The following is a 12,002-nucleotide window of genomic DNA, read 5'->3' as shown; positions in this document are numbered from 1 at the left end:
TTTATTCTGGTAAAAGGAGAGGTCAAAAAGCGACTTCTACCTCTCTTTCCTTTTGGCTTAAAAGCATTATCCGATTGGCTTATGAGACTGCCGGACGGCAGCCTCCTGAAATAATCACAGCTCACTCTACTAGGGCTGTGGCTTCCACATGGGCCTTCAAGAACGAGGCTTCTGTTGATCAGATATGTAAGGCAGCGACTTGGTCTTCACTGCACACTTTTGCCAAATTTTACAAATTTGATACTTTTGCTTCTTCAGAGGCTATTTTTGGGAGAAAGGTTTTGCAAACTGTGGTGCCTTCCGTTTAGGTGACCTGATTTGCTCCCTCCCTTCATCCGTGTCCTAAAGCTTTGGTATTGGTTCCCACAAGTAAGGATGACGCCGTGGACCGGACACACCTATGTTGGAGAAAACAGAATTTATGCTTACCTGATAAATTACTTTCTCCAACGGTGTGTCCGGTCCACGGCCGGCCCTGGTTTTTTTAATCAGGTCTGATGAATTATTTTCTCTAACTACAGTCACCACGGTATCATATGGTTTCTCCTATGCATATTTCCTCCTGTCCGTCGGTCGAATGACTGGGGTAGGCGGAGCCTAGGAGGGATCATGTGACCAGCTTTGCTGGGACTCTTTGCCATTTCCTTTTGGGGAGGAGAATATCCCACAAGTAAGGATGACGCCGTGGACCGGACACACCGTTGGAGAAAGTAATTTATCAGGTAAGCATAAATTCTGTTTTTTATTATTTACAACTTCAGTCACCTCTGCACCTTTTAGCTTTTCCTTTCTCTTCCTATAGCCTTCGGTCGAATGACTGGAGGTGGAGGGGAAAGGAGGAGCTATATATAGAGCTCTGCTGTGGTGCTCTTTGCCACTTCCTGTTAGCAGGCGGATAATATCCCACAAGTAAGGATGAAATCCATGGACTCGTCGTATTGTAGAAGAAATCAATTTATCAGGTAAGCATAAATTTCCTTTTTGTGATCCCAACTAAAACACTGGTTTGGGAATAAGAAAGAAACTGGTATCTGTGTAATTGTATATGCATTTTATAATTGTATTTGTATATTAAACTTCTTTCACTTTTAAAACACTATATATACATGTTAGTACACTCCTTTCCTTGCAATACAAATGGGACCGGATCTGGTAGGGGGCAGACTATCTCTCTTTGCTCAGGCTTGGGCAAGAGATGTTCCGGATCCCTGGGCACTAGAGATAGTCTCCAAGGGATACCTACTAGACTTCAAGGGACTTCCTCCAAAGGGAAGATTCCACCTGTCTCGCTTATCTTCAGACCAGATAAAGAAACAGGCATTCTTACATTGTGTAAGAGACCTATCAAAGATGGGAGTGATAAACCCAGTCCCCTCCGGGGAACAAGGTCTAGGTTTTTACTCAAACCTGTTTGTGGTTCCCAAAAAAGAGGGAACTTTCAGGCCAATTCTGGATTTAAAGATATTAAACAAGTTCCTCAGAGTTCCATCCTTCAAAATGGAAACCATTCGGACAATTTTGCCGACAATCCAGCAGGGTCAATATTTGACTACCGTGGATCTAAAGGATGCATATCTGCATATCCCAATCCACAAAACTCATCATCAGTTCCTGAGGTTCGCTTTTCTGGACAAACATTACCAGTTCGTGGCTCTTCCATTCGGTTTAGCCACCGCTCCCAGAATTTTCACAAAGGTGCTAGGGTCCCTTCTAGCGGTCCTAAGGCCGAGGGGCATCGCTGTAGCACCTTATCTAGACGACATCCTAATCCAAGCGTCGTCTCTTTCCAAAGCAAGGGCCCACACGGACATTGTGTTGGCTTTTCTCAGATCTCACGGGTGGAAGGTGAACATAGAAAAGAGTTCACTGTCACCGTCCACAAGGGTTCCTTTTCTGGGAACAATAGTAGATTCTGTGGAAATGAAGATCTTCCTGACAGAAGTCAGAAAGTTAAAGCTTCTAAACGCTTGTCGAGTTCTTCATTCTATTCCTCAACCCTCCATAGCTCAGTGCATGGAAGTTCCTTTTGCTCGAATTCATCTAAGACCATTACAGCTGTGCATGCTCAATCAGTGGAATGGGGACTATACAGACTTGTCTCCCCAAGTTCAAGTAGACCAGGTAACCAGGGACTCACTTCTCTGGTGGTTGACCCAGGATCACCTGTCTCAGGGAATGAGTTTCCGCAGACCAGAGTGGGTCATTGTCACAACCGACGCCAGTCTCTTAGGCTGGGGCGTGGCCTGGGACTCCCTGAAAGCTCAGGGTCTATGGTCTCGGGAAGAGTCGCTTCTCCCGATAAACATTTTGGAACTAAGAGCAATATTCAATGCGCTCCTGGCTTGGCCTCAGCTAGCGGAAGCCAGGTTCATAAGATTTCAGTCGGACAACATAACGACTGTTGCGTACATCAATCATCAGGGGGGAACAAAGAGTTCCCTAGCGATGAAGGAAGTAACCAAGATCATCCAATGGGCAGTGAATCACTCCTGCCATCTATCTGCTATTCACATCCCAGGAGTAGACAACTGGGAGGCGGACTATTTGAGTCGTCAGACTTTCCATCCGGGGGAGTGGGAACTCCACCCGGAGGTCTTTGCTCAGTTAACCCAATTATGGGGCATTCCAGACATGGATCTAATGGCGTACCGTCAGAACTTCAAGATTCCTCGTTACGGGTCCAGATCCAGGGATCTCAAGGCGATTCTAGTGGATGCATTAGTGGCGCCTTGGTCGTTCAACCTAGCGTATGTGTTTCCACCGTTTCCTCTCCTTCCCAGGCTCATAGCCAGGGTCAAACAGGAGAAGGCCTCGGTGATTCTGATAGCTCCTGCGTGGCCACGCAGGACTTGATATGCAGACCTGGTGAATATGTCATCGGCTCCACCATGGAAGCTACCTTTGAAACAGGATCTTCTAGTACAAGGTCCATTCAAACATCCAAATCTAGTTTCTCTGCAGCTGACTGCTTGGAAATTGAACGCTTGATTTTATCCAAGCGTGGGTTTTCAAATTCTGTGATAGATACTCTGGTCCAAGCCAGAAAACCTGTGACTAGAAGGATTTACCATAAAATATGGAAAAAATATATCTGTTGGTGTGAATCCAAGGGATTCTCCTGGAGTAAGATTAAAATTCCAAAGATTCTCTCCTTTCTCCAAGAAGGTTTGGATAAAGGGTTGTCAGCTAGTTCTCTAAAAGGACAGATTTCTGCTTTATCTGTCTTGTTACACAAACGATTGGCAGCTGTGCCAGATGTACAAGCTTTTGTTCAGGCTTTGGTTAGAATCAAGCCTGTTTACAGACCCATGACTCCTCCTTGGAGTCTAAATTTAGTTCTTTCAGTTCTTCAAGGGGTTCCGTTTGAACCTTTACATTCCATAGATATTAAGTTATTATCTTGGAAAGTTCTGTTTTTGGTTGCTATTTCTTCTGCTAGAAGAGTTTCTGAATTATCTGCTTTGCAGTGTAATCCACCCTATTTGGTTTTCCATTCAGATAAGGTTGTTTTTCGTACTAAGCCTGGTTTTCTTCCAAAGGTTGTTTCCAACAAGAATATTAACCAGGAAATAGTTGTTCCTTCTCTGTGTCCGAATCCAGTTTCAAAGAAGGAACGTTTATTACACAATTTAGATGTTGTTCGTGCTTTAAAGTTCTATTTAGAAGCAACAAAGATTTTAGACAAACCTCATCTTTGTTTGTCGTTTACTCTGGTAAGAGGAGAGGTCACAAAGCTACTGCTACCTCTCTCTCTTTCTGGCTGAAAAGCATTATCCGATTAGCTTATGAGACTGCCGGACGGCAGCCTCCTGACCGAATCACAGCTCACTCTACCAGGGCTGTGGCTTCCACATGGGCCTACAAGAACGAGGCTTCTGTTGATCAGATATGTAAGGCAGCGACTTGGTCTTCTCTGCACACTTTTGCCAAATTCTACAAATTTGATACTTTTGCTTCTTCGGAGGCTATTTTTGGGGGAGAAGGTTTTGCAAGCCGTGGTGCCTTCCATTTAGGTAACCTGATTTGCTCCCTCCCTTCATCCGTGTCCTAAAGCTTTGGTATTGGTTCCCACAAGTAATGGATGACGCCGTGGACCGGACACACCAATGTTGGAGAAAACAGAATTTATGCTTACCTGATAAATTACTTTCTCCAACGGTGTGTCCAGTCCACGGCCCGCCCTGGTTTTCCTAATCAGGTTGAAATTTTTTTTCTTTATACACTACAGTCACCACGGCACCCTATAGTTAGAGGGGGAGCTATATGGACAGCTCTTGCTGTGTGCTCTCCTTGCCTTTCCCTGTGGGGGAGAATATTTCCCACAAGTAATGGATGACGCCGTGGACCGGACACACCGTTGGAGAAAGTAATTTATTGGGTAAGCATAAATTCTGTTTTTTTCTTTCATGATTTAGAAAGAGAATGGAATTTTAAACATCTTTCTAATTTACTTATATTATCTAATTTGTTTTATTCTTTTGATATTCTTTGCTGAAAAGCATATCTAGATATGCTAAGTAGCTGCTGATTGGTTGCTGCACATAGAAGCCTCCTGTGATTGGCTCACCATGTGCATTGCTTTTTCTTCAACTAAGGATATCTAAAAAATGAAGCAAAATAAATAATAGAAGTAAATTGTAATGTTGATTAAATTTATATTCTCTATCTGAATCATGAAAGAAAGATTTTGGGTTTAGTTTCCCTTTAACGTTAACTAAAACCCCGATTTTTAATAGCACGGATATAGAAATTATAACAGAATGGGAGTCAGTTCTAGAAGAAAGCTCAGTCAAACTAATGAGAATCATAATTAGATTTAGAGAAGCCAATCTAGATAAAGTGACCACAGAATTGAAGTTAGAGACTCTCCTACTTCCATTTAAAGGAGATGTATATTATGATAAATTGGATAGTGATATAAGAGATAGGATGAATAAATTAGAAAGAGATCTCAAATTGAAAAAGAAAAAGAAGATAGAACGAGACCTGCAAATTAAAAATAATGAACAAACAGGTAATATTGAAATAGAAGCAGATGTACCAATTACACCCATTACTCCAGGTATTATTGAAACGCCCCTCAGACCACAGACAAATATTAGAGGGGGAATACAGAAAAACTTTCACAACACAAAAAATAGAACTAATTCTAACAGAGAAAATAATTATTCAGGTCCAAGAACTCCCAAGACACCTATTATTAGGTTTGACTTTCCAGATAGAGAGGCCAACTATAGATCAAATAGTGGTTATTATAATTCTAATGAAGGAATATACTACCCCCAAAGAGGATATGTAACTGATCCCTATGTAATAGAAAAACAGATGAGAGATTCTAACTCCTATTCATCTAGGGGTAAGAACAACTATCAAAGGGGTAGGCGAGGCCACCGCAACTCTTATACAGAAAGAAATTATACACATAGAGAAATAATGAGTTCACCGGGGAAAAGCAGGTCAGCAACTTTAGAGGTAGGAATCACTACCATGATAAGGATTTTCAGAACAGACTTTTAACAGACGAGCCAAGATCTATAGAAACACAAGTAGAAATGTCATCCCCACAACACATACATCCAGAGTGGAGACAACCACATACACAAACCAAAGAGAGAAGGGGAAAAAGGTACATGGAAGAAGAAGAGGATGTAGAGCTGGAAGAAAAGCTCAATTTAAAAAAAATGCAGGGAGATGAGACAGTAAAGAGTTTGAAAGAGACAATTAAAATATTTAATGTATCCACGCACGTCCTCAGTCAAGAGGAAAACAATCTTCTGAAAAGAGGATTGTCCTTTGCCCCCACTCAAAAACCCAACCCCTTTGAGTTATTTATTGATATAAATAAGTTTACTCAAACTTACTCTGGTCAAACACTTTGAGAAAGAACAGAAAAACAAAGTAACCAACACTCTGACACAAACAGATATGGAGACCTTGGAAGCCCTAATAGATCTAGATCTGGAAAGTGGACATAATTATCCCTTTCATATAGACTCAGCCGACTCTAACGAGATGGTAGAAAATACAAATAGTATGACAGTAGAAGAAGTAGGTATAACTAATAGCGGTTTAAGACCAAAATCCATATTCTACCCAGTGCAATCCCAAGGGAAATACATTACTCAATTTAAAGATAATGTTATTCAGGAATATATGAACTTATGTCAGAATTACAAAATCAAAAGTTATAATCTAAGTATCAAAGAGAAAGGGGTGTTAAAAGTACTCATGGAAAATGAACAATTGATAATCAGGGAAGCTGACAAGGGTGGTGGTATAGTCATTTTTGACAAGAAGGACTATATAGAAGAAGCTACCCGTCAATTGTCAGATACCAACACATATGTAGTTCTGAGAGGGGATCCAACTACCCCATTTCTAAGGTCCTATATGGAACATATAAACTGTGGTTATTAGAATAAGGTAATTAACAACAGAGAGTGGAAGTACTTAGCAAATGAGTAGCCTAAGATGGCAATATTCTATTATTTGCCTAAAATACATAAAAGCTTGAATAAACCCCCAGGTAGGCCCATCATCTCGGGTATAGACTCCTTAACAGCAAGACTCTCTGAATACATAGATTTATTTCTTAAACCTATGGTACTTAATTTACGTTCATATTTAAGGGACACTCCGCACCTACTACAAATAATAGAAAGACTAGAATGGAAATCCACGTACGAATGGGCCACTCTAGATGTAGCTGCACTGTTTACATCAATTCCTCATGAGACGGGGATAAGTGCCATCAGAAAAGCATTAGATACAACCAACCATGTACCAGAAATACAAAAAAACTTCATATTGGAGTCCATTAGGTTTATATTGCGAAATAATTATTTCCAATTTGAAGAGAAGTATTACCTACAGAGCACTGGCACAGCCATGGGCACACAATTTGCTACCAACTTTGCCGACCTTTATATGGGGGCCTTTGAGGAAGACATGGTGTGTAATGGACCTACCTTTAAGAATAAAAATTTAATCTTTTGGCGGAGGTTCATTGATGATGTTCTAGTTATCTGGGATGGTGAGATGGAAGCATGGGATGTCTTTGTACAGGAGTTAAACACTAATAACATGAACTTAACCTTCACCCAGAGAATTGAGACATCATCAATTGATTTCCTGGACGTTACCTTGTATACATTAGATGATGGTATACAGAGCAAACTGTATAGGAAAGCTACTGACATCAATGGCTACTTAGATGACAGCAGTGCCCATCATTCGAATTGGATAAAAAATATCCCTTTCGGACAGTTTCAAAGGCTCAGGAGAAACTGTACCCAATTAGGTAATTTTGAAGTGGAGGCAACAACTCTACAGGAAAAATTTGAAGAAAAACATTATCCAAACAAGATAGTACAAGGGGCATATAGAAAGGCAAAAGCACTAGACAGAAAAATACTGGTTCAAGGTAAACAGGAACAGACAGATACTTTATGTGCCAATGAAAACAAACAGACTAGAGATAATAGAGTGAATTTCGTGACAACCTTCAATGACGGTCATTGGAAAATAAAAAAATATATTACAAAAAAAAATTGGTCAGTACTACTTAACGATCCAATATTGAAGAATGTTCTAGGGGACAGACCAAACATCACATATAAGAAAAACAAAAATCTAAAAAAAAATCTGTTAGCTCCTAGCGTGATAAGAGCCACTGACGAGAAGACAAACAAAATAGGGAGGCTGACGGACATTAGAGGTTTCTTTAAATGTTCACGAAAAAATTGTGTTTGTTGTGCACATACTCATAAAACAGAAAAAAAATTATAAATGTATAGAAGTGAAAAGGGAGACAAGTTCCCAATTAAAAATATGCTTAATTGTAAATCCGACTATGTTGTTTATATGTTGGAATGTACCTGTAACACTCCGATGAGGTACATAGGGCGTACTAAAAGACGCCTAAAGATACACTGTCTAGAACACATGAAAAACATCGAAGATGGTACCTTAAAAAATCCATTGATAAATCATTTTTCTAAGGTACATGGAAAAATAAGAATGAGTTATTCATCAAAGCTATTGAACAGGTTCAAAAGGGAAACAGAGGTGGCAGCAGACTTTTAGAGATGTGCAAAAAAAGAAACCTTTTGGATACATACAATAAACACTTTAGAACCAACCGGGTTAAATAAAGATATTGATCTTGCTGCATTCCTGTAGTTTCCTATCTCCCCTCCACTTCTAGATTATTTTCCCTATCAATGAAAATCCTGGTTATATTACTGTGGTGTAATGTGGTATATAATATATGATATCCTTTATAAGAGTAAATATATTGAAAGGTTTTTAGAGGCATATATGCAGGAGGACTGTTTTATGTTTTTTTTACTTTACTCTGAAATGGTGACCTTCCAATTTATCTTATCAAGTTCATAGTACAAATATATAGATATTTTATTTGCACTATATCTACATATATGAAACGATTTGGAAACACTGAAGATGTGATTAATGGGTTCTCATGATACGTTTTTATGACAGACTTTTTATGGTATTTATATAACCTTATTAACTTATTATGTATTTGTAAATAATATATATTGTATAGGGTTTGATATTTTACACACATTTTATACATGTTTTAAAAAAATATGAGGCTTTTAGAGTGGTTTCATAATAGATCCCTTTAGTCCGTTTCTATCAGGTACTGATAAACATTATACCGAAATCAAAGATGGCGTCCGAGGGGCCATAAGAGGCTAATTGCCAGCAGCACTTACGCATAAATTATTCAGTTTAGGGTGGCCGGCCCTTACCTCTGAAGAAGCAACCAATTGGTTGTGAAAGGAGTTAGGCTCCGCCCCCTGCTGCACGTCACCATCTACTCTGCATTCACACGGAGCACAAAAAGGTAACAGCTGCTGCACAATGTGACACAGTGCAGTGGCAGTTCTAAACTTTTATTGCTCCATAGTTGTTAATATTTTGAGCACACAGAGCACATTAGTCAGCAATATACAGGATTAAGTATTACCCTGTATCAGGTCTCTGACTACGGCTCTTTTTGTGATCACAACTAAAACACCGGTTTGGGAATAAGATAGAAACTGGTATCTGTGTAATTTTATATGCATTTTATAATTGTATTTGTATATTAAACTTCTTTCACTTTTAAAACACAATATATATACGTGTTAGTACACTCCTTTCCTTGCAATACAAACTGCATACTTGCAAAAACTGCAGGAGGACGTTTTTAACCCCTTAGAGCCCTTAAATAGAGTTCCACAACACTGAATGATACTCAGTTATAAGGACTGTGAAAGTATTTGGGCCGCTTCAAGGGAGACAGAAGGATTCCAGGAAAAGGAGATATCTACTAATACAGTGCCATATAAATACCTCATAGTGAATGAGGTTAAACCAGGTGAGTACGGATTATTCCCTTGTTTACATATATATTCAAGTTAAAAGCGTATTACACTAGGAGTGCCTCTGTGCGCTTGTCTACCTCTACAATTTTCCATATATATATATATATATATTATTAGTGGTTTTCATATTAAATCAACAAGTTAAAGTGAGCTGTGATATCTCTCAGGAAATGTATGGGGGCAGGGAGTCTTGCATCTTGCCTGGTATATTGTGGCATTTACCTGGCAATCATGGGAGTAGGGGAACTGATTGGACAGTTTTAATATGGTATATGATGAGTGGCATAAATGAGGGAAGGGAGCCATGTGTGCAGAAAACTGTAATAAGTGGTTGTAAAAGGTTCTTAATCAAATGTAGTGAATTACTGGCACACAGTAAGTAGGAGCAAGGGGGCACTCTATCTTGTCAAGTACAAATGGCATATAATATTAAGAAAACATTTTATTCAACTATTATTTAATTAACTAATGTAAAAGTCACGTGGAAGTGTGTGTGTGTGTGTGTGTGCTTGTCTGTATATATTTGTGGATTAGCCAGCCTTTTAGTGTGTATTCCTGTGGGAGCTTGTGTATGTGTGAGTGAGAATGCATGTGGCTTCTTGTCTGTGCTTTTTGGGTGCCTGTTTGTTTGCATGTGGTTCCTGGTTTTGTGTATGTTGGTTCCTATGTGTATATGGTATCTGATGGTGCTTGCGTGTCTGTGTGAGTCTTGTATATCTGAGTGTATATTTCTGTGTGTGGTTCTGTATGTGTCTGTTTATGTGTGTCTGAGTGTGTTTCTGTGTGTATGTGAATCTATGTTTGTGAATGTGTGTTTCTATGTATGTGTGGGGGGCCCTGATTAATGGTTTTGTAAGGGGCTGTACAAGGATGTCAGTAGTATGTTAGGACTGTACATGGATGACAGCAGTTTTCTGGAAATGTACAGGATGTCAGCAGTATACTAGGGCTGTACATGGATGTTAGTAAATATATATATATATATATATTTCTTTCATGTAATTAGCAAGAGTCCATGAGCTAGTGACGTATGGGATATACATTCCTACCAGGAGGGGCAAAGTTTCCCAAACCTCAAAATGCCTATAAATACACCCCTCACCACACCCACAAATCAATCAGTTTTACAAACTTTGCCTCCTATGGAGGTGGTGAAGTAAGTTTGTGCTAGATTCTACTTTGATATGCGCTCCGCAGCAGGTTGGAGCCCGGTTTTCCTCTCAGCGTGCAGTGAATGTCAGAGGGATGTGAGGAGAGTATTGCCTATTTGAATTCAATGATCTCCTTCTACGGGGTCTATTTCATAGGTTCTCTGTTATCGGTTGTAGAGATTCATCTCTTACCTCCCTTTTCAGATCGACGATATACTCTTATATATACCATTACCTCTACTGATTCTCGTTTCAGTACTGGTTTGGCTTTCTACTACATATAGATGAGTGTCCTGGGGTAAGTTTTATTTTCTGTGACACTCTAAGCTATGGTTGGGCACTTTTATATAAAGTTCTAAATATATGTATTCAAACATTTATTTGCCTTGACTCAAAATGTTCAACGTTCCTTATTTCAGACAGTCAGTTTCATATTTGGGATAATGCATATGAATAAATTTTTTTCTTACCTTAAAATTTGACTTTTTTCCCTGTGGGCTGTTAGGCTCGCGGGGGCTGAAAATGCTTCATTTTATTGCGTCATTTTTGGCGGGGACTTTTTTGGCGCAAATTTTTTTTTCTGTTTCCGGCGTCATACGTGTCGCCGGAAGTTGCGTCATTTTTGACGTTTTTTTGCGCCAAAAGTGTCAGCGTTCCGGATGTGGCGTCATTTTTGGTGCCAAAAGTATTTAGGCGCCAAATAATGTGGGCGTCTTTTTTGGCGCTAAAAAATATGGGCGTCACTATTGTCTCCACATTATTTAAGTCTCATTATTTATTGCTTCTGGTTGCTAGAAGCTTGTTCACTGGCATTTTTTCCCATTCCTGAAACTGTCATTTAAGGAATTTGATCAATTTTGCTTTATATGTTGTTTTTTCTATTACATATTGCAAGATGTCCCAGATTGACACTGAGTCAGAAGATACTTCTGGAAAAACGCTGCTTGGTGCTGGATCGACCAAAGTTAAGTGTATCTGCTGTAAACTTGTGGTATCTGTTCCTCCAGCTGTTGTTTGTAATGAATGTCATGACAAACTTGTTAATGCAGATAATATTTCCTTTAGTAATGTTACATTACCTGTTGCTGTTCCATCAACATCTAATAATCAGAGTGTTCCTGTTAACATAAGAGATTTTGTTTCTAAATCCATTAAGAAGGCCATGTCTGTTATTCCTCCTTCTAGTAAACATAAAAAGTCTTTTAAAACTTCTCATTTTTCAGATGAATTTTTAAATGAACATCATCATTCTGATAATGGTTCCTCTGGTTCAGAGGATTCTGTCTCAGAGGTTGATGCTGATAAATCTTCATATTTATTCAAAATGGAATTTATTCGTTCTTTACTTAAAGAAGTCTTAATTGCATTAGAAATAGAGGATTCTGGTCCTCTTGATACTAAATCTAAACGTTTAAATAAGGTTTTTAAATCTCCTGTAGTTATTCCAGAAGTTTTT

Source organism: Bombina bombina, chromosome 1, assembly GCF_027579735.1.
Source record: "Bombina bombina isolate aBomBom1 chromosome 1, aBomBom1.pri, whole genome shotgun sequence".
Classification (NCBI taxonomy): Eukaryota; Metazoa; Chordata; class Amphibia; order Anura; family Bombinatoridae; genus Bombina; species Bombina bombina.
The sequence above is the reverse complement of the archived record's forward strand: the minus strand, read 5'-3'. Positions refer to the sequence as shown.